Raw genomic sequence first — 20,601 nt, forward strand, 5'->3', positions numbered from 1 at the left:
AGAGAGAGAGAGAGAGAGAGAGAGAGAACACGGAGTGGGGAGGGGCAGAGAGAGAGGGAGACACAGAAGGCACAGAGCCCGAGCAGGGCTGAACCCACCAACCCTGAGATTATGAGCTGAGCTGAAGTCGGACGGCTTAACCAACTGAGCCACCCTGGACTCCCTGATTCCAGATGTATATTTAAAAATATGTATGACAAAAATTGGTCTTAATCTAGGAAAACAGTTGATTATCATTAGAAAATAAATTAAGGGGCACCTGGCCCTTAATTTACCCTCTCCCAGGCCTGTGAGAAACTTGTTCCGTTTTCAGGCGGTCTCCTCCTCCTCCCCCTCTTCTTGCCTCCATCTTCAATGAAGAAGATATAGGAAAGGCGCGGGGGGGGGGGGGGGGGGGAGGAGACCCACAAGGGCAGGACTGCAAGAGAATATTTTGGAGAGCTTAAAGGAGAGGAGAGCTCAGTCGGTTAAGTGCCCCACTCTTGATTTCAGCTCAGGTCATGATCTCAGGGTTTGTAACATAGAACCCGAGTTGGGCTCTGTGCTCACAGCTCGCAGTGCTGAGCCTGGTTGGGATTCTCTCTCTCCCTCTCTCTCTCTGCCCTTCCCCTGCTCCCATGTGCTCCTGTTCAACCGCTCTCTCTCTCTCTCTCTCTCTCTCTCTCACACTCTCTCTCAAAATAAATAAACTTAAAAAACAAAATAAATTAATTCATCACATTAACAACTTAAAGGAGGAAAATCATAATCACTAAAACACAGAAAAGGTGTTTGAAGAAATTCATTATCAGTTTATGATTTTTAAAAACCTCTTAGCCTAACAGGAATAGAAGAGAACAGCCCTAATCTGCCTAACGGTAGCTTCGAAACCAAAAACAAACAAACACCTTCAGCACACATTACAGTTGATGATAAAAATACTGATCTGTCCTCCCCGCCCCCCCCCCCCCCTTACCCGGTCAGGAACCATCAGAAAGCAGACGAATAGGCCACCTTGACCATTTCTCTTCACCACTGTCATGGAGATCTTAGCCAGTGAGAAAAGGCAAGAAAAATGATGAGAAGTGAAAAATGAAAAATGAATACTATCATTATTGGCATACATGAAATAAACTGCTGGAACTATAAAGAGAATTGAGTATATTTTTGGTACATACACAAAATCAGAGAAAGGCGGCTATGATGAGGATTCAGAAAACGAAGGTATTGAAAACAGTATCAATGTTCAATGATCATAGCATATCATAATTCAATCCCAGGTACTGGGTGGCGGGGGGTGGGGGAATATGATCCCTACCTCCACCATAACCAAAATCACTTCAGTGTGGACCGGACACCGAAATGTGACATGAACTCACAAGTGATTTCAGTTGCCATTAACGTAGCAGCGTATTCCTGTGATCTCAAATCTCAAGGGTAAGCAAGGATTTAAGAAATAAGACAAAAAGATGAATTCTTAGTGACGAGGCTGATCAAGTGGACTACCTCAAGAATCTCTGCTCACCAAAGCACAGAATCAAGGGTAAAAAGTCACAATTTGAGCGAATATACTTGGCAGCCAAAGAGATTTAATGACTGCTTGCAAAACAAGAGGAAAAAGACCGACCTATAGAAAAGTCACCAGGGTGGGGGGGTGGGGGGAAACCTTATAGGAGAAAATTCAAGTGGCTAACAAACGTGTAATGGTGGTGTAACGGTGCTCCAATTCATAACCAATAAGGGCTTTACAAAGGAAACCCCAATGAGAGAACATTACAGATAGGCAAATAACACCACTACTAATTAAATGGGGGGGTAGGGGACTAGGTAGAAGGTTCTGACCTGGTAAAGCATGGGAGTAAAGGGCTAATACTATTTTACTTCTTCATCTGTGTGCGGGTTACACAGGTGTGTGCATTACAATCAGTTGTTATGCTGTACACGCAGATTCTGTGCATTTTATGTATCTTACAATTTTTCAACACCCCTCCTCACACACACCCTGAGGAATCCTATGAACAGAGAGAAGGCGGTTGAGATTCCAAGATTTTGTTCCACGAAGAAAGGTGTGGGCATTACTCTACCACATGCCTCCAAGGACAACCCTATGCAGACCAGATCCATGAAGTTGAGTTTTGGGTTGATGTGAAGTCAAAGAGTACTCTCCCAGAACCAACCGTGATGGAAAATAATCTGTGAAGGCTAAATGCCTTTAGTTGTGTCATTTGAACACTCCGAAAGGCTGTAGGCGGGAGCCATAACCTTTCAGATCTCTCCTCTGCTGTCTCATTGCTTAATTCACAACCCACATCTCCTTTTCTCTCCTCTCCTTTAAGCTCTCCAAAATATTCTCTTGCAGTCCTGCCCTTGTGGGGTCTCCTCCCCCCCCCCCCCCCCCCGTGCCTTTCCTATATCTTCTTCATTGAAGGTGGAGGCAAGAAGAGGGGGAGGAGGAGGAGACCGCCTGAAAACGGAACAAGTTTCTCACAGGCCTGGGAGAGGGTAAGGCAGGGAGGCAAAGACATGTGTTTTGTTTGTTTGTTTGTTTGTTTGTTTCCTTCCCAGCTAACAGTCAAGGGGAATTTTGAGGGGTTGTTACAGGCTTTAGCATCTTTACTCCATCCAGCAGGTAAGTCATCAGTTTCCTTTATGTAAATCAGAACTCCTCCTCCCTCCCCAGGCCCCACCCTTAGACCCTCATTCCTGTTGACAGAGAAAATTGTGTGTCACAGCTCAGAATTTATTCGTTAAAATTTCAGATTTCCAAGAATCTAAAAATAAATTAATGACTAAAACGACTTCAATGGTTCCAACACAGTATGGCCATCGTTCTGCCCCCAAAAGTAGAAAGACAGCCTCAGAATAGCAAAACTCTTGAAATTGAATAAATCAAGTTTAGTTTTAAAACGGAAAGGGCGGGGGAAACTCCCCCCCCCCCCCTCCAATCTTCGATTTTAAGTTACTGTTAGAGGAATCCGCCAGAGATTTTTCGGATGAAAATTAATCACCCGCAGTCTCCAACGCAGTCACGCACTTAGTGCCCTCAAATGGGAATCCTTTCGAAGGAGCGTCCAAGAGGTAGAAAACAAACCCGGATCAACAGTTCCCAGAGTCTTCAGTTCTTTTTCCCTTATTAAAAGTCTACTTTTCGGGCTAACACCTGTTGGGGCGCACTGCCAGGCACGCGGCATCCTCGCGGGAACAGCCACGCGCGCGCGGGACGCGCGCAGGCGGCGGCGGCGGCTGAGGACCTGAACCTACGCGTTTACAGCAGCTCCACGCGGGTCCACGCGGGTTCCTCCCTACCAGCCTCCACCTTTATTCAGGCTCAAGGGTGTCTGCCGGGCCCCGCGACTGCTGTCCTCCCGAGACACTTTGGTGTCTCGATCCTCGCTCTGCACTGAGACGTGGCCCGGCGGCCAACCCAAGGCCCAGCACGGGCATCGGTGACCTGGTGGCTCTTTGGGTTCCGCGGCTCCCCCAGGGCGAGGCTGAAGGTAACTGTGGTCTTAGATCCAAATAGTCTAAACCGCAGACCCCGCGGTGTCACCTGCGGGGGGCGGAGGGAAGAAAGGTACCAACCCGGGAGCCAGCTGGTCGCCGCGCGGCACGCCAAATGCACTTACGCATTTAGGCACAACCCCAGTGTAGGTGGACTGCTTAGTCAAGCTTTCTGCTCAGAAGTCACCCTGCGGAGTTTGGTTCTCATTTTCCTACTCCTGGAAGCCAGAGTCACGAGATGCTCGGACTTGCCTTGTGCAACAGGTAAAGCAAAGAGGAGGCGCCTCCTGAAACGAGAGGGGGCGCGGCCAAAAGGAAAGCAGGGCAGGATGCATTGGCCGGGAATCGAACCCGGGTCTCCCGCGTGGGAGGCGAGAATTCTACCACTGAACCACCAATGCTTCGCCCTGGGCCAGGTGCGTGATGGGTCTGTGGAAACAACCTCCAGAGCGACTCCCAGCTAGGGCGCCGGGCGATTTCAAAGGTTCCAGAACAGGTTTACGCGGTCGTCTTTGCAACACGGAGCTAACTCACCCACAGGCACTCGAAGCAAAGGCTTCACAAGGAGACTTCCATCCAACACAATTTCAAAATAAACTGTTTCGTCGGCTCACACCACAACTCTGAGAAAGGCTCTTCCCGACTGGCCAACAGACCCCGGCAGGAAAACGCCGGAAAGTCATCCAGACCCCTTGATGATGACCCTGAACCTTCCACCGTCAACCTCCAACATGTCACCCTAGACGGTCTGAGAAAGTAATGTGACTTGCCAGCTTAGGCAAGTAAAATTCTAACTCGGGGAAGAAATAAGAAGCAGAAGTCGACTGGCAGTAGAAGGAGGAAAGGGCGGGAATCTGAACCGAGCTAATGAAGAAACGCATTTTGGTCAAGTGAGTTAGGGCTTTGTTTTTGTTTTTGTTTTTGTCTTTTTTTACAGGAATAAATGAGTCAGTCTTGTAATCATTATAACAATAACACTCGGCTGTCTTTTACGGTGTTCAAAGCATTTAATAGATATGAGATATATCATAATTACGAAAAGGTTCATATTGAGCTTGTGGCTGATGATTGTTTTGGAGATTCTAATCTGAATTGGATCCCCTGTTGCACCGAGTTGTAGCATTGGTGACTGTGAGATGTATATGAAGCACAGGTCTTGGTGTACTGGCTTTATAAGGAGCAGGCTAATTTTTAGAAAAAATATCGATGGTTTAAATGTTAACATGTTGGTCCTTTGATGATCTTGAAAGATAGGAGAGTTCCTTCCCCAGTTTTCCCTGGGGAAATTAAACTGAAGCTAGGAACTGGAGAGCTCCCCCACCCTTCAGACTAGGAATCATTATGACTTTTTGAAGGACAGGAGCCACAGAGGTGCCATGACAGGTCTCTTGCTAGAAGAAGGCAAGCTAGGTGGAGGCGGAGTCATAAACTTGAGCTCAATAAGGAAAAGGACCATCACCTCGACCTTGAAGAGCTTTGGCTCCCTCTGCCCTCTGCCCAACATCCGGGACACACACCGGCTCTGGCCAACACACTTTCAATACCACCTGCATCAACCAGGGGTACGTTTATCCCCACATCTCTTTTGAAACTACAGACCTGCACCTCCAACTCACAACTTCTGATTTACAAGTCACTGCCTCCTATGCATCTCAGAGTCACAAGTGCTAAAACTCAAGGCACCAGGGAGTTCCCTGTCAGCATCACACACCACCCTCTGTACCTCTAAGATCAGACCCAGGCACAGTGTGTCCCAAAATGTAGCAGTGCATTATCTTGAGTGTTTTAGTCAATCATCAAAACAACAGCCAAATCAGTTCCTGCCCCCACCTAGAACATGTACTCCCACCACCACCCATTCTGTTGCCCAAACCAGATCTTGCTGCCCTCTTGGGATGTACTCTCTCACCCTCTTGGCATGCAAATGCATGTCGAGTATCATCAGTAGATAGTCCCTAACTTTACTGGGTTCGCCGCTGGCTTACTGCCACTCTATGAGTGCACCCTTCCATCCATCAGCTCCTTCCTCATTTAATACAACCGGATCCAGCGACCTTAGAGCCAGTCTAGTATACTCCCATCCATTTGCCACACTGCATCATGAGTGACCCTTCCACAGCCTAAATCTGGGCATATCTGTAACCTAAAGCCACCCATGTCCTCAGATTCCTTCACTACAGTGTCTTGATACCTATATGACATGTACTCTACCTCCGCCCATCCGCATCATCTGAATATCTCTTGCTGATTCTCAGGACTGGCAACAGTGAAGTGCTTGACAGGTCAGGAACGATCTCACCTCCAAGTGCTGGCTTCCCTCCCCAAGGGAATGGTTTCCCACAATGCCCTCTTTGTTCTTCCAATTCATTTCATTCTACAGGTCTCCATTCAGAAGTCTTTTTTTTTTTTTTTTTTTTTTTGGAAATACTTTCCTGAGTATCTGAATTGAGTGTGTGATATGTCCACTTTATTTTGACATTTTTTTAAAACTTTTTAAGTTCATTTATTTTGAGAGAGATCATGAGCGGGGTAGGGGCAGAGAGAGAGAATCCCAAGCAGGCTCTACACTGTCAGCACAGATCCTGATGCCAGGCTCAAACTCGGAACCCGTGAGATCATGACCTGAAACCAAGAGTCAGACACTTAACTGACTGAGCCACCCAGGCACCCAGATTTTGAGATTTTTCATAAGAAAATTATTCATATTCATGGAAAACCTAAGTTGTGTATGTGAACAAAAGAGCAAGGGGTATCATGGTGTCCTAGTATACTCTATATTCTAAGGATGTTAGACAATGACAGAGAGAGAAGAAAATTGGGAAACTTTCTCTCTCCTCTCCTTCACAAATACACACATGGACATACTTGTGGGGAATAAGTTTAGGAATTCCCTGAGCTTGCATCAATGGGTTAAAAGGTTTAGGGTGAAAGCAGCCAAGATTAGGTAAACAGGGTGGAAGCGCCCCCAGCATAGAACAAAATCATAGGAATGGGAAGCCACAGAATGAAAGCATCCAAGTAAACAGGACAGAAGCGCTCCCAACATAGTACAGAAGCAGAAAGTTGCTTTCACAGGACAGAGCTTTCAGAATAGCGTTCAGATTCCCGCCCTTTCCTCCTTCTACTGCCAGTCGACTTCTGCTTCTTATTTCTTCCCCGAGTTAGAATTTTACTTGCCTAAGCTGGCAAGTCACATTACTTTCTCAGACCGTCTAGGGTGACATGTTGGAGGTTGACGGTGGAAGGTTCAGGGTCATCATCAAGGGGTCTGGATGACTTTCCGGCGTTTTCCTGCCGGGGTCTGTTGGCCAGTCGGGAAGAGCCTTTCTCAGAGTTGTGGTGTGAGCCGACGAAACAGTTTATTTTGAAATTGTGTTGGATGGAAGTCTCCTTGTGAAGCCTTTGCTTCGAGTGCCTGTGGGTGAGTTAGCTCCGTGTTGCAAAGACGACCGCGTAAACCTGTTCTGGAACCTTTGAAATCGCCCGGCGCCCTAGCTGGGAGTCGCTCTGGAGGTTGTTTCCACAGACCCATCACGCACCTGGCCCAGGGCGAAGCATTGGTGGTTCAGTGGTAGAATTCTCGCCTCCCACGCGGGAGACCCGGGTTCGATTCCCGGCCAATGCATCCTGCCCTGCTTTCCTTTTGGCCGCGCCCCCTCTCGTTTCAGGAGGCGCCTCCTCTTTGCTTTACCTGTTGCACAAGGCAAGTCCGAGCATCTCGTGACTCTGGCTTCCAGGAGTAGGAAAATGAGAACCAAACTCCGCAGGGTGACTTCTGAGCAGAAAGCTTGACTAAGCAGTCCACCTACACTGGGGTTGTGCCTAAATGCGTAAGTGCATTTGGCGTGCCGCGCGGCGACCAGCTGGCTCCCGGGTTGGTACCTTTCTTCCCTCCGCCCCCCGCAGGTGACACCGCGGGGTCTGCGGTTTAGACTATTTGGATCTAAGACCACAGTTACCTTCAGCCTCGCCCTGGGGGAGCCGCGGAACCCAAAGAGCCACCAGGTCACCGATGCCCGTGCTGGGCCTTGGGTTGGCCGCCGGGCCACGTCTCAGTGCAGAGCGAGGATCGAGACACCAAAGTGTCTCGGGAGGACAGCAGTCGCGGGGCCCGGCAGACACCCTTGAGCCTGAATAAAGGTGGAGGCTGGTAGGGAGGAACCCGCGTGGACCCGCGTGGAGCTGCTGTAAACGCGTAGGTTCAGGTCCTCAGCCGCCGCCGCCGCCTGCGCGCGTCCCGCGCGCGCGTGGCTGTTCCCGCGAGGATGCCGCGTGCCTGGCAGTGCGCCCCAACAGGTGTTAGCCCGAAAAGTAGACTTTTAATAAGGGAAAAAGAACTGAAGACTCTGGGAACTGTTGATCCGGGTTTGTTTTCTACCTCTTGGACGCTCCTTCGAAAGGATTCCCATTTGAGGGCACTAAGTGCGTGACTGCGTTGGAGACTGCGGGTGATTAATTTTCATCCGAAAAATCTCTGGCGGATTCCTCTAACAGTAACTTAAAATCGAAGATTGGAGGGGGGGGGGGGGAGTTTCCCCCGCCCTTTCCGTTTTAAAACTAAACTTGATTTATTCAATTTCAAGAGTTTTGCTATTCTGAGGCTGTCTTTCTACTTTTGGGGGCAGAACGATGGCCATACTGTGTTGGAACCATTGAAGTCGTTTTAGTCATTAATTTATTTTTAGATTCTTGGAAATCTGAAATTTTAACGAATAAATTCTGAGCTGTGACACACAATTTTCTCTGTCAACAGGAATGAGGGTCTAAGGGTGGGGCCTGGGGAGGGAGGAGGAGTTCTGATTTACATAAAGGAAACTGATGACTTACCTGCTGGATGGAGTAAAGATGCTAAAGCCTGTAACAACCCCTCAAAATTCCCCTTGACTGTTAGCTGGGAAGGAAACAAACAAACAAACAAACAAACAAAACACATGTCTTTGCCTCCCTGCCTTACCCTCTCCCAGGCCTGTGAGAAACTTGTTCCGTTTTCAGGCGGTCTCCTCCTCCTCCCCCTCTTCTTGCCTCCACCTTCAATGAAGAAGATATAGGAAAGGCACGGGGGGGGGGGGGGGGGAGGAGACCCCACAAGGGCAGGACTGCAAGAGAATATTTTGGAGAGCTTAAAGGAGAGGAGAGAAAAGGAGATGTGGGTTGTGAATTAAGCAATGAGACAGCAGAGGAGAGATCTGAAAGGTTATGGCTCCCGCCTACAGCCTTTTCGGAGTGTTCAAATGACACAACTAAAGGCATTTAGCCTTCACAGATTATTTTCCATCACGGTTGGTTCTGGGAGAGTACTCTTTGACTTCACATCAACCCAAAACTCAACTTCATGGATCTGGTCTGCATAGGGTTGTCCTTGGAGGCATGTGGTAGAGTAATGCCCACACCTTTCTTCGTGGAACAAAATCTTGGAATCTCAACCGCCTTCTCTCTGTTCATAGGATTCATCAGGGTGTGTGTGAGGAGGGGTGTTGAAAAATTGTAAGATACATAAAATGCACAGAATCTGCGTGTACAGCATAACAACTGATTGTAATGCACACACCTGTGTAACCCGCACACAGATGAAGAAGTAAAATAGTATTAGCCCTTTACTCCCATGCTTTACCAGGTCAGAACCTTCTACCTAGTCCCCTACCCCCCCATTTAATTAGTAGTGGTGTTATTTGCCTATCTGTAATGTTCTCTCATTGGGGTTTCCTTTGTAAAGCCCTTATTGGTTATGAATTGGAGCACCGTTACACCACCATTACACGTTTGTTAGCCACTTGAATTTTCTCCTATAAGGTTTCCCCCCACCCCCCACCCTGGTGACTTTTCTATAGGTCGGTCTTTTTCCTCTTGTTTTGCAAGCAGTCATTAAATCTCTTTGGCTGCCAAGTATATTCGCTCAAATTGTGACTTTTTACCCTTGATTCTGTGCTTTGGTGAGCAGAGATTCTTGAGGTAGTCCACTTGATCAGCCTCGTCACTAAGAATTCATCTTTTTGTCTTATTTCTTAAATCCTTGCTTACCCTTGAGATTTGAGATCACAGGAATACGCTGCTACGTTAATGGCAACTGAAATCACTTGTGAGTTCATGTCACATTTCGGTGTCCGGTCCACACTGAAGTGATTTTGGTTATGGTGGAGGTAGGGATCATATTCCCCCACCCCCCGCCACCCCAGTACCTGGGATTGAATTATGATATGCTATGATCATTGAACATTGATACTGTTTTCAATACCTTCGTTTTCTGAATCCTCATCATAGCCGCCTTTCTCTGATTTTGTGTATGTACCAAAAATATACTCAATTCTCTTTATAGTTCCAGCAGTTTATTTCATGTATGCCAATAATGATAGTATTCATTTTTCATTTTTCACTTCTCATCATTTTTCTTGCCTTTTCTCACTGGCTAAGATCTCCATGACAGTGGTGAAGAGAAATGGTCAAGGTGGCCTATTCGTCTGCTTTCTGATGGTTCCTGACCGGGTAAGGGGGGGGGGGCGGGGAGGACAGATCAGTATTTTTATCATCAACTGTAATGTGTGCTGAAGGTGTTTTGTTTGTTTTTGGTTTCGAAGCTACCGTTAGGCAGATTAGGGCTGTTCTCTTCTATTCCTGTTAGGCTAAGAGGTTTTTAAAAATCATAAACTGATAATGAATTTCTTCAAACACCTTTTCTGTGTTTTAGTGATTATGATTTTCCTCCTTTAAGTTGTTAATGTGATGAATTAATTTATTTTGTTTTTAAGTTTATTTATTTTGAGAGAGAGTGTGAGAGAGAGAGAGAGAGAGAGAGAGAGAGCGGTTGAACAGGAGCACATGGGAGCAGGGGAAGGGCAGAGAGAGAGAGGGAGAGAGAGAATCCCAACCAGGCTCAGCACTGCGAGCTGTGAGCACAGAGCCCAACTCGGGTTCTATGTTACAAACCCTGAGATCATGACCTGAGCTGAAATCAAGAGTGGGGCACTTAACCGACTGAGCTCTCCTCTCCTTTAAGCTCTCCAAAATATTCTCTTGCAGTCCTGCCCTTGTGGGGTCTCCTCCCCCCCCCCCCCCCCCCCCGCGCCTTTCCTATATCTTCTTCATTGAAGATGGAGGCAAGAAGAGGGGGAGGAGGAGGAGACCGCCTGAAAACGGAACAAGTTTCTCACAGGCCTGGGAGAGGGTAAATTAAGGGCCAGGTGCCCCTTAATTTATTTTCTAATGATAATCAACTGTTTTCCTAGATTAAGACCAATTTTTGTCATACATATTTTTAAATATACATCTGGAATCAGGGAGTCCAGGGTGGCTCAGTTGGTTAAGCGTCCGACTTCAGCTCAGCTCATAATCTCAGGGTTGGTGGGTTCCAGCCCTGCTCGGGCTCTGTGCCTTCTGTGTCTCCCTCTCTCTCTGCCCCTCCCCCACCCGTGTTCTCTCTCTCTCTCTCTCTCTCTCTCTCTCTCTCTCTCTCTCTCAAAAATAAACATTAGCTAGCTAGCTAGCTAGATTCAATATTTTGAAGAATGTTTGTAGCTATGTATACTCAGCAATAAGTCAGGCCTGTAATTCTGTTTTTCATGTTGCCTTTTGGGAAGTTTTTGGTTTCAATCCAAACTCATAAAAATAAGTTGGGGAATTCTGCGATCTTTTGACGCTTTTAAAATTTCTGGGCTTTGGAGTCATTTTTTCGAATGAAGTTTTTTGGTCCTTCAGCTTTCTTTGAAGGAAGATTTTTGAATTCTAAAAAAAAAATTTTTTTTAAGGTTGTAGGACTAGTCCTCCCCCTGCCCTCCGCGCAAATCATTACTACAAGACATACGTTTCCCTTAAGCCTTTTAATTGGTTGGTATATATGTGTTTATAATATCCATTTATTGTTTCCTTAAGTCTACCAGTTCAGTAGTAGTGACTTCCTTCTTCCCTCCTCCCAGTTTTACCGGAGTAGTGTTTTTCAAAGATTCAACCATTGACTTTTCTCTTTTGTATATTTATTTCTAATTTTCTTTTTTCTTTGTATTTATTTTTTAACTTTGTTTCTTATTTTCAAAGTCCTGCTTTTGTATATAATTTCTGCTCCTACCTGCCCTTGTTGTTGTTAGTCTTTCTGTAACTCTTTGAGATGGAGATTTAGCTCATTAGCAATCAGCCCTAACTGTCTCGATTTACACTTAAGGCTGTGTATTGTCCCCTGAAGACTGGTTTCACCACACCTTGTGCAGGAGATGCAGTATTTTCAGTTTTGTTTGACTCAGAATATTTCCTAATTTCCATCTTCATGTCTGATTTGATACGAGGATTGATCCATGAGATTCTGAGATCTAGATCCATGAGATTTTGAGATTCTGAGATTCATGGATCTAGATCCATGAGATTTTGTTCTTATGTCTTATAACTGAGTTCTAGATGCTAGCTGATTCTCTGGAAGTGTTATTGGAAGGTAGGTACCTCTATAGCCCTCTACAGCCCTCGGATGAGTACATTCTCCTTTGAATATATTCCCCTGTGGCAGGCCCTTGGGGTTTGTTACTGGCTAGGGAACAGACCACACCAACTTGGCGTCCTAAGGCTTCCCAGACTACCCAGGCTATGTGTACTCAAGGCTAAATCCACTAGAGGTCAGGCCCATGGCCACAGTTTCCTCATGGGCCTTTTATTTTATTCTATTTTATTTTGTTTTTAAATGTGTATTCATTTTTGAGAGAGAGACAGAGGCAGAGACGGAGACAGAGAGAATACTAAACAGGCCTCTCACACTGTCAGTGCAAAGAACGACATGAGGCTTGAACCAACAAACTGTGAGATCATGACCTGAGCCAAAGTCGGACGCTCAACTGACTGAGCCACCCAGATGCCCCTATTTTATTGTACTTTTAAAGATTTTATTTTTAAGTAACCTCTGTGGGGCCGTAACTTACAACCCCGAGGATCAGGAGTCACCTGCCCTACCCAGTGAGCCAGCCAGCCGCCACTTGCTTGCTTGCTCGCTCGCTCATTCATTCATTCATTCATTCATTCATTCTCATGGGCTTTTTAAACTTTCCGTTTCCTTATACTGCTTGTAGAGCCAAGGCTGCCTTCCTTGTCCAAAGAGCCCCGGGACTTGCAGGGGTAGGAGTGATGCAGCAGGACTAGATGGCATCACTCCTACCCCCAAGGGCTTAGAACTTTAGGGTCCCACCTTAATGTAGTGGGGACCTCCTCTAATACTTCTCAAGTGAGCCTGGGACTGAAAGCGTCTGTGTCTTCCGTGTTCCTCGCTCTCAAGGTCCCCGAACAGAAGACAAAAGAAGCTATCTTGGCAATCCACCTAGGAACGTAAGGAGCTTTGATGCCTCTATTTTCACTTTTTGTGCTGGCACCTGCAAGCTTGCCATCTGCCTTTAGGCTCTATGTTTTTAAAGGTACCAACTGAGCTTAAGGAAACACACACACACACACACACACACACACACACACACACACCAAAAGCACCTCTTAAACCAACATGAAATAGATTGTATTTTCTGACTTTGAAAACTATGCCTTCAGCATCACCCAGATGGCAGGGATGAATTTAAAAATCCCGCACCTCTTGGAGTGACACGCTAGAGAAGGGAAGCCTGTGAGAACCATGCGGTGCCTCTTGCCCACCAGGTTATATTCTGCACCTCCAACACACCGTCCATGTTTCGTCCAGGCGATGTCTCTTAAAAAGCGGTCACTTGATGCCACCCTGCGCATGAGCCCGGGGTGTGAGTACAAACAAAAGGGAGAGAAAGTAATTCTGGCCCTCGGTTTGACAACGGTAGGGAGAAAGAGCCACAAAGTACACAGGGTCAAAAAACCAAACCAAACCAAACCAAAAACAAAATACAAAAAAACCCCACCTACCGGGTTAAGGGATTCTGGGACCCCCTGCCCCTCGTATAGGCCTGTGGGGGAGGGGAGGGAGGGAGGACGTGAGCCCCAAGGTTTCCCGAAGGGCTCTCTGGACCCCGCGCAATGTCGGTGCTAAAGAAAGAGGGGTAGAAAGAGGCACGGGACAATTTTCTCCGGCTTCGAGGACAACGTCTCCGGCGGGCCGGCACGGGAGCAAGGGAAGTAGTCCCACCACCTAAGAGAGCAGGGGGAGAACATGGAGAGGCCACCGAAAGCGGTCCCCCACCAACAGGCGTGGCGCAGCTGAGTTCGCTGCGCTTGAGGGCACCGCAGGCGCCAGGACAACGGGAGGGCCACAGCCGAGCCTCGGCTCCGGGAAGACCACCTTCGGGGCCACGATTCTCCCCTATGGTGTGAGCGTGGGCTCGCCAAGCACACTGCACACTTCTGTCCCCGCTTGGTTCGCTCAGGGTCACCGCCCTCCCCCTCCCCCCAACCCTCGCCCTTCTTCCAAACCACTCTCCCCAAAGAGTTCAAGCGACTCCCTCCACCTCCCCGCTCCCACCCCTTGCCCGCTAACCGCCCCCCACCCCACCCCTTAAGCTGTCGGTCTCTCAGCAGCGGCTCCACACCCACCGACCCGCAGCCCCTGCGCTGCCGCCTCTGCAGTCCAGGTCCGCAGCAACTCCCCCTACCCTCGCTCGCTCTCCTCGTGCCTCACAGTGGGCATCGCATGTACCCCAACAGGTCTTCGGAGCCGGCATCGAAGGGAAAAAGGAAAACGTGCCCAGGGCCTGGTGTATAGAGTCTACGGGGGCGTTAAATGCAACAGCCCTTGTAGAAACGGATTTGACTGTGATGTCATCCTTTTGACATCCTAGTGTTGATGCTCACTCCTACCCCGGCTTACGGCCGCGACAACAGTTTTCCATTTTGTGCGCACTTGACATGCTGCCTTTGTTGGGTCGCTTAACATCACCTCGCTAGACCGCTTAGTCTGCGGATGGGACAGATTTCCAGGAGGACCCGTTCCCCTCCCACCGCTCCCCTCCCCTGCCTCTCAGGCCGGGAGGGTATCGCGTCCAGGCACCTCTCCCAAACGCCAAGTAAGCCTTTTATGCGCGGACTGAGCTGAGAGGCTCGGCCCACCAGCCGGTGTCCAGGGGTCCACAGCAACACCGCGACGTGCTTGGCCTCCAGAACTCGGTCGGATCTGCGTCCCTGGGGCGGCCCCACAGGAATCTGAACCTCTGCACGACAGTGTGAACCCAAGCCAGATGCTTAGTCGCCCTCTGAGGCCACTCCTGGGGGCGGCTGACTTGGAGCCCAGCAAGCACAGTGAGCCGTGTAGAGCGGCCTGGCGTCCTTTCCCCGGAGCGCTGAAGGTGAAGGAAGAGTCGGTGCGGTGCGCAGCGCAGATGACGGCCAGCACAGCTCCGGGGATGAAAGGAAGATTGGGGCACCAAAAAAACCGAAAAACCAAAACCCAACAACCAACCTACAAAACCAAAAGCCAAAAAAAAAAAAAAAAAAAATGATGTCCCGCTTCCCTGACCGGGAATCGAACCCGGGCCGCGGCGGTGAAAGCGCCGAATCCTAGCCACTAGACCACCAGGGAACCGACGGAGCCCGCTCTTCTCCTTGCTTCCCACCAGAGTGACAGTTTCCCCCTGAGCTCTGGAAGGCCTCGGGCTTTCTGGGAGCTCATCCATCCTCCCAGCAGTCCTTCCCTAAGGACCTTCCCTCCCCGCTCTCTCCAAAGCAAGAGCCCGCAGGAGACGCCGAGGGCTGGCAGGTCCACAAGTGGCCGGGTCCGGGCCGCACCCCAGAGCTGCCCGGGAGTCTCGCCTTCGCGAGGCGGACGCGTGCGGATGCGAGGTCGCCGCGAGGAGGCGCGAGGGGCGGACCCCGCCCGGCGTGAGACCCCGCGGTCCTCAACATCCCCCAAAGGACTCCGAGGGACGCAGCGACGGAGGCGGCGCGCGGACCGAGACGGCTTTCAAGGAAGACCCGGCGGCCCTGAACGACTGGATTCCGGGTCCCGCCCCGCCCTACAGCCTGCTGCCCCTGCAGCGTGCCCACCGGACATTTGGCCTGTTCAGCGGCCCCGCAGACAACTGGAGATTCCTTCTCCCCGGAGGGTGGGGTACATCAGAGGATCTTTGACCACCGGGGGGTAACCGCTACGTCTGGGGGGGGGGGGGAGGGAATCCTGTGTCCCACACGGAAGTGAGCGGGATGAAGTGACGGCATGTCTGGACCTGCGTGTTGGTTACATGAGTTGTTACACGTCTCAAGTGTATTGCGCTGTGTGAAAAAGAACAAAACGGGTGGTTGTGTGGGTGGTGTGGCTTACGCTACCTGACTTGAAGACTTACTCTGAGCCCCTATAGTACCGTGCAATGTGCCAGTGGCATCGGGAGACACACACAGACAAATGGACCCACAGCTGACCTGGTGAATTCGTTTTCAAGAAGAGCAGTTCAACGGAGAAAGGAAATAGGTTCAATATGGGGGGGGGGGGGAGGGGAGAGGGAAACAGCTTTATTTCCACCTCACAGTACACACAAATGTTAATTGGAGGTGCCTCATAAAACATAAAAAGATAAAGGTATAAATCACTTTTTGAGGACACTTTGTGACTAGGTGGTAGGCAAAGATTTAGTAAACAAGACCCAGGGGGAAAATGCGTCTAAAAGAAAAGACATGATAACCTAGACTTCATCAACATTAACCATATCTTCTCATCCAAAGACCCCAGGAAGACGATGAAAACAGCAAGCGACAGACAGGGAGAACGTATTCACAAAACCCATCTGACAAAACAAGCAAGCAAGCAAGCAAGCAAGCAAGGGAGAAAGCATACAAACCCCCTAACCTGTCATTATAATGTGTGAGGAGCTCCCCCAAACTGCTAATTAAAAGAAAAGATCAAACAACTCAAGTGTTTTAGATGGGTAAAAGACATGAAACAGATCCTCGGGAAAAGAAGATACACAAGGCCGACGTAGCACGTAAAAGAATGCTCAATATTTTCAGCCCTCAGAGAAATGGATACCAAAGTCACATTGAGATAGCACTACTCCCAGCAGCACGGCAACATGATAAAGAGAGGGACACCCCCACTCTTGACAAAGATGTGGCACGACCACAACTCCAGGTGGTATCCCGATGAATACCTTTTGGCGTGGAAAGCGGCTGCCCGAAGGCATTTAAAAGCCTTGCGAGCGCACCGCAAGTAACGGAGGGAGCTCACCGTGAGGACGGTTAAGGAGGATCATAGAGAGCCAAGAATGGAAAAAGTCCGCGGAGGCAGAGATTGATTCGCAGGGGCCAAGGTTCAAGCCGACAAACAGGTCTATGGAGGAGGTGTCACCTAGGTGATGGAACCTTTTGTGTGGTCTTTCAGACCCTTTAGATTTTGAGGGCCACAGAGACGCCGTTTGGCAGCAACTAGAGCCCACCATATGAGGCTCCCTGCTGGACAGGTAGAGGGCATCGAGGACTGTGCCATTTTGGAGCGGCGCTGGAGATGAGCCCTTTAGTTGATTTGACTTGAGGTCAGAGTCCAACGGAACGGAGAAGGTCGCCAGGTTAGTGCTGTGGCGAGTTTTCCTTCCCTTCCCTTCGGGTGAAGACGTGGTGGCGCGGGGTGGCCAGCGGAAAGCGCGGGGCCTTCTCTGTCCCCCAGGTAAGGGGCGCAGCCGGGGCAGGTTGAAACCCAAAGTAAAAAGAGGAATGGCGAGTGCTCCAGATACTGCCGTGACTCGGATTCGAACCGAGGTTGCTGCGGCCACAACGCAGAGTACTAACCACTATACGATCACGGCGCGCCACCAGCCCGATGACAAGTCCGGCCGGCGCTCGAGCACTTTTGCCGCAAAGTCATTCCAGTTTCCGCGCTGCTTTGTTCCCGGAGCACTGCGGGCCGCCCTTGGATTCTCCTTCCCTTCTTCTCCATTCTGACACGCGAGGAAGAAAAACCATCAAAAACCATTCTCCTTGTCCCAGGATTGGGCTGGTGGCTCTGCACAGGCGCCCTAGGAAGTCTCGTGGTCCGCGTCCACGCCTCCCCCGCTTCTCTTTTCCCGCTTCTCTCTCGGCGTTTGCCCCTTTGGACCACGCCCCACCCCGCGGGCTCTCCAGCTTCCCCCACAGCGACCGCAGCCGAGGGGAGCCCCAGCGGCCCCGCCGAAGGCCGGGTGAAGGCGGAACAAACGGGAAGAGCCGTCCGGGGAGCCCAGCGGCGTTCAGCTTCCCTCAGGCGCCGCTGGCCTCAGACAGAAGGCGGGTGGCTCCTCCTAGCGTTGAGGGCCTGCGTGCTCTCTATCGGGCTGTGGGCGGGGCCTCCTCTCCCGAAGGTCTCTGTGGCGCAATCGGTTAGCGCGTTCGGCTGTTAACCGAAAGGTTGGTGGTTCGAGCCCACCCAGGGACGCGGTAGTTCTTTTCTAGAACGTAGAAAGCGTTTGGCACTCGCGCACAGCCAGAGGACCTAAGGTCCTCACGGATGAGAGCAGGAGAGCTCTGGAGGAGAACCGGTCGCTGGGAATCCGGAGGTCCTCAGGTGAGCTCTGGAGGAGAACCGGTCGCTGGGAATCCGGAGGTCCTCGAAAGAGTAGAACCCTCTGAATGCTTTCCAACAATGCAGTTTCTTCCACCTTTTGTTTGTGCTAGTATTTATTTAGCCCCTTCCTTAGATTCTTTACATTAAGTTGGTTCTAGAATTTTATGGTTACAAACACTGCTTTAGTCCTCATTCTTGTACACATCTTTGGTCACTTGTACCAACATTTCTACAGGGTAGAGTCCTAGAAGAGCAATTGCTCTAATAACATAGCGTTTACATGGTTTTTGTATGATCCGACTTCTCCGCCCCGTGGGCTTATCGGCTATCACTCTTTCTTTTGTTATTTCAGCTACTGCTTTGGGCTTCATAACATATACATCTGTAACTTGCCAGCTTCCCTCCAAGTGATCCCATGCCTCTTCCCATTACTCCCCTGCCCACCTTTAGGCTGCAGCTATCACGCGTTTCACTTTGCATGTTAGAAAGCCCAAAACCCATCGTTATCACTTTGGTTTCATCTGCTCCATGTTTTTTCAGAGATTTAAAGAATAATTTAAAAACCATAGGTGTGTGGGCGTACATATATGTATATATACGTATACATGTGTGCGTATGTATGTATATATATGTATGTGTGTGTATATGTAATATATTAATATATATTTTTATATATATATGTTTTTCCCCATGCGGTTACCATTCTGTTGTCCTTTATCCATTTGGCTACATGCAGATTCCCATCTGGTATCAGTGTCCTTCCTGGAGGATTTAACATTTCTTGTGGTGTGGGTCTGCTGGTGATGTAGTCTTTCAGCATTTGTATGTCTTCCAATGTCATTCACCTTCATTTCTGAAAGCCTTTTTTGGAGGGGAGGCATAGAATTCCACCTTGACTTTGATGCTGCTCCATTGCCTTCTCACTTGCACCGCTTCCGGGGAGAAAACTGACATCACGTTTACTTTTGTGTTCTGTACGTACCGCGTCTTTTTCCTCTGGGTGCTTCTGCACAGTTGTTTTTGTTTTTGTTTTCTCTTTCCATGGATTTGCGCAATACAATTATGATGTGACTAGATACGGTTTTCTTCCTGTCTCTTGTGCTCATTCGTCGTGTTCATTCGGCTCCTTGGATCGGTGGGTTTACAATCATTATAATGATTGGAAATCCTTCTGTTGCTGTCTCCTCAAAAATTGCTTCTTTACCCCCAGTCCCAGTCTTTTCAGGAACTCTGATCACTCATATCTTTTAAAGTTGCCCTACCATTCCCTGACAGCGCTTTACTTCCTGGAGCAGACGTTGCATGTGTTTTTCACCCTCACCAATATCTCCTCAAGGTCCCCACACCTCCTCTGAACCTGTTGCCCACAGCTACTCTATATGATGTCTAAATATGTGCAGCAGCATTATATTAAAAGTGTTTTGTTTTTTCTCTCTTAATTAGAAAAGTTCTAGGCTAAGATGATACATTAATTAACTCAGTTTAATATCATTGGAAGAACGTAAAGATAACAGTAGGTCTTAAAATTGCAAATTGACTCGACACATAATGGAGAAATGCATGTGGAATATAAAAATATAAAATACCTAAAAACTTTTACCCCAAAATATTGTAAGAATAATTAAGTCACTATGAGTTCCAGACTTCTAAGACTTACTCTCCATTTACAAATCCTATATGATCTCTTTAATGTACTGAAACACATAATTTCATATTGTATAAACTCCTTAAATACTATTGGAATTGAAGTGCGCTTATTGGGCCAGTAAAACCAATATGGGAAATTTAGGTGGCTAAGTGTCACCAGGAATTTGAAGAGAAAATAAATCCAAGACCTGTATAAACTAGAATATACCTACCAATATTTTCTATATTATTAGAAAACCTGGAAGACAACATAAAACAGTTTTAGGCCACAACTATTAAACCAGTCGGATGCACACAAAAAGTCCTCTTTAGAAATATGACATGATATAAACATGTTCTATGCCATTATATGTAAATTATTAAAATCCTTTAAAGTGTTTAAACGTATTCGAGATTACATATTCCTTACTATCCACTTGATGTTTTCCCCTTGTGCCTGAGTGCACGGAGAGCAATTTATCTACATCTAAACAGGGTTTTTTGTTTGTTTGTTTTCCCGGGTTACAGATTCAGCAAGAAAGAGCAATTTATCTACATCTAAACAGGGTTTTTTGTTTGTCTGTTTTCCCGGGTTACAGATTCAGCAAGAAAGGAAGTAGGAGGGGTGCCTGGCTGGCTCAATCCGTAGAGCATGGGACTCTTGATCTTTAAAAAAAAGAAAGAAAAGAAAGAGAAGGAAGGAAGGGCGGAGGCAGAGAAAGAAAAGAGTGAGGGGGGAAAAAACCCCATCAATAGCGTCCTTGCACGCCCCCCTTGGGTCCTGGAAATAGAAGCTCAGTCACTACCCCACTTGGGGAAGGGGCTCAACTGAATACACACCACAAATCAGGTTGCCTGTGTCTGCTTGGACTCAGAGTGGAGCCAGGACAAGCTCAAGGACAGGACGAGATAAGACCAAGCACCATTATCACAGGGCAGCCACCTACCTGACAGTGCCAAGGCAGACAATCCTGGAAAGCTCTTGAAAACTTCCCCTTCCCCTTGAAGATTTTCCCACCCGCTCCCCCTCATCCTCCCACCACGGGGAAAGGATTCTTCACCTTCTGTTGGGCCAGGACCCTTGAAGATCCCTGCAG

General features: G+C 48.5%; 5 non-coding genes across 5 annotated transcripts; 2 read left to right on the forward strand and 3 right to left on the reverse strand.

The window, feature by feature from the left end:
- Positions 1-3,810: 3,810 nt before the first annotated feature.
- Positions 3,811-3,881, reverse strand: TRNAG-CCC (transfer RNA glycine (anticodon CCC)). The gene has a single exon. It is a non-coding gene; the product is annotated as a tRNA-Gly (tRNA).
- Positions 3,882-7,034: 3,153 nt separating this feature from the next.
- TRNAG-CCC (transfer RNA glycine (anticodon CCC)) lies at positions 7,035-7,105 on the forward strand. The gene has a single exon. It is a non-coding gene; the product is annotated as a tRNA-Gly (tRNA).
- Positions 7,106-14,860: 7,755 nt separating this feature from the next.
- On the reverse strand, positions 14,861-14,932 carry TRNAE-UUC (transfer RNA glutamic acid (anticodon UUC)). The gene has a single exon. It is a non-coding gene; the product is annotated as a tRNA-Glu (tRNA).
- Positions 14,933-17,072: 2,140 nt separating this feature from the next.
- Positions 17,073-17,144, reverse strand: TRNAH-GUG (transfer RNA histidin (anticodon GUG)). Its single transcript has one exon. It is a non-coding gene; the product is annotated as a tRNA-His (tRNA).
- A 531-nt stretch (positions 17,145-17,675) lies between these two features.
- On the forward strand, positions 17,676-17,749 carry TRNAN-GUU (transfer RNA asparagine (anticodon GUU)). The gene has a single exon. It is a non-coding gene; the product is annotated as a tRNA-Asn (tRNA).
- Positions 17,750-20,601: the final 2,852 nt, after the last annotated feature.

Source organism: Panthera onca, chromosome C1 (assembly GCF_046562875.1).
Source record: "Panthera onca isolate mPanOnc1 chromosome C1, mPanOnc1 haplotype 2, whole genome shotgun sequence".
NCBI classification, from domain to species: domain Eukaryota; kingdom Metazoa; phylum Chordata; class Mammalia; order Carnivora; family Felidae; genus Panthera; species Panthera onca.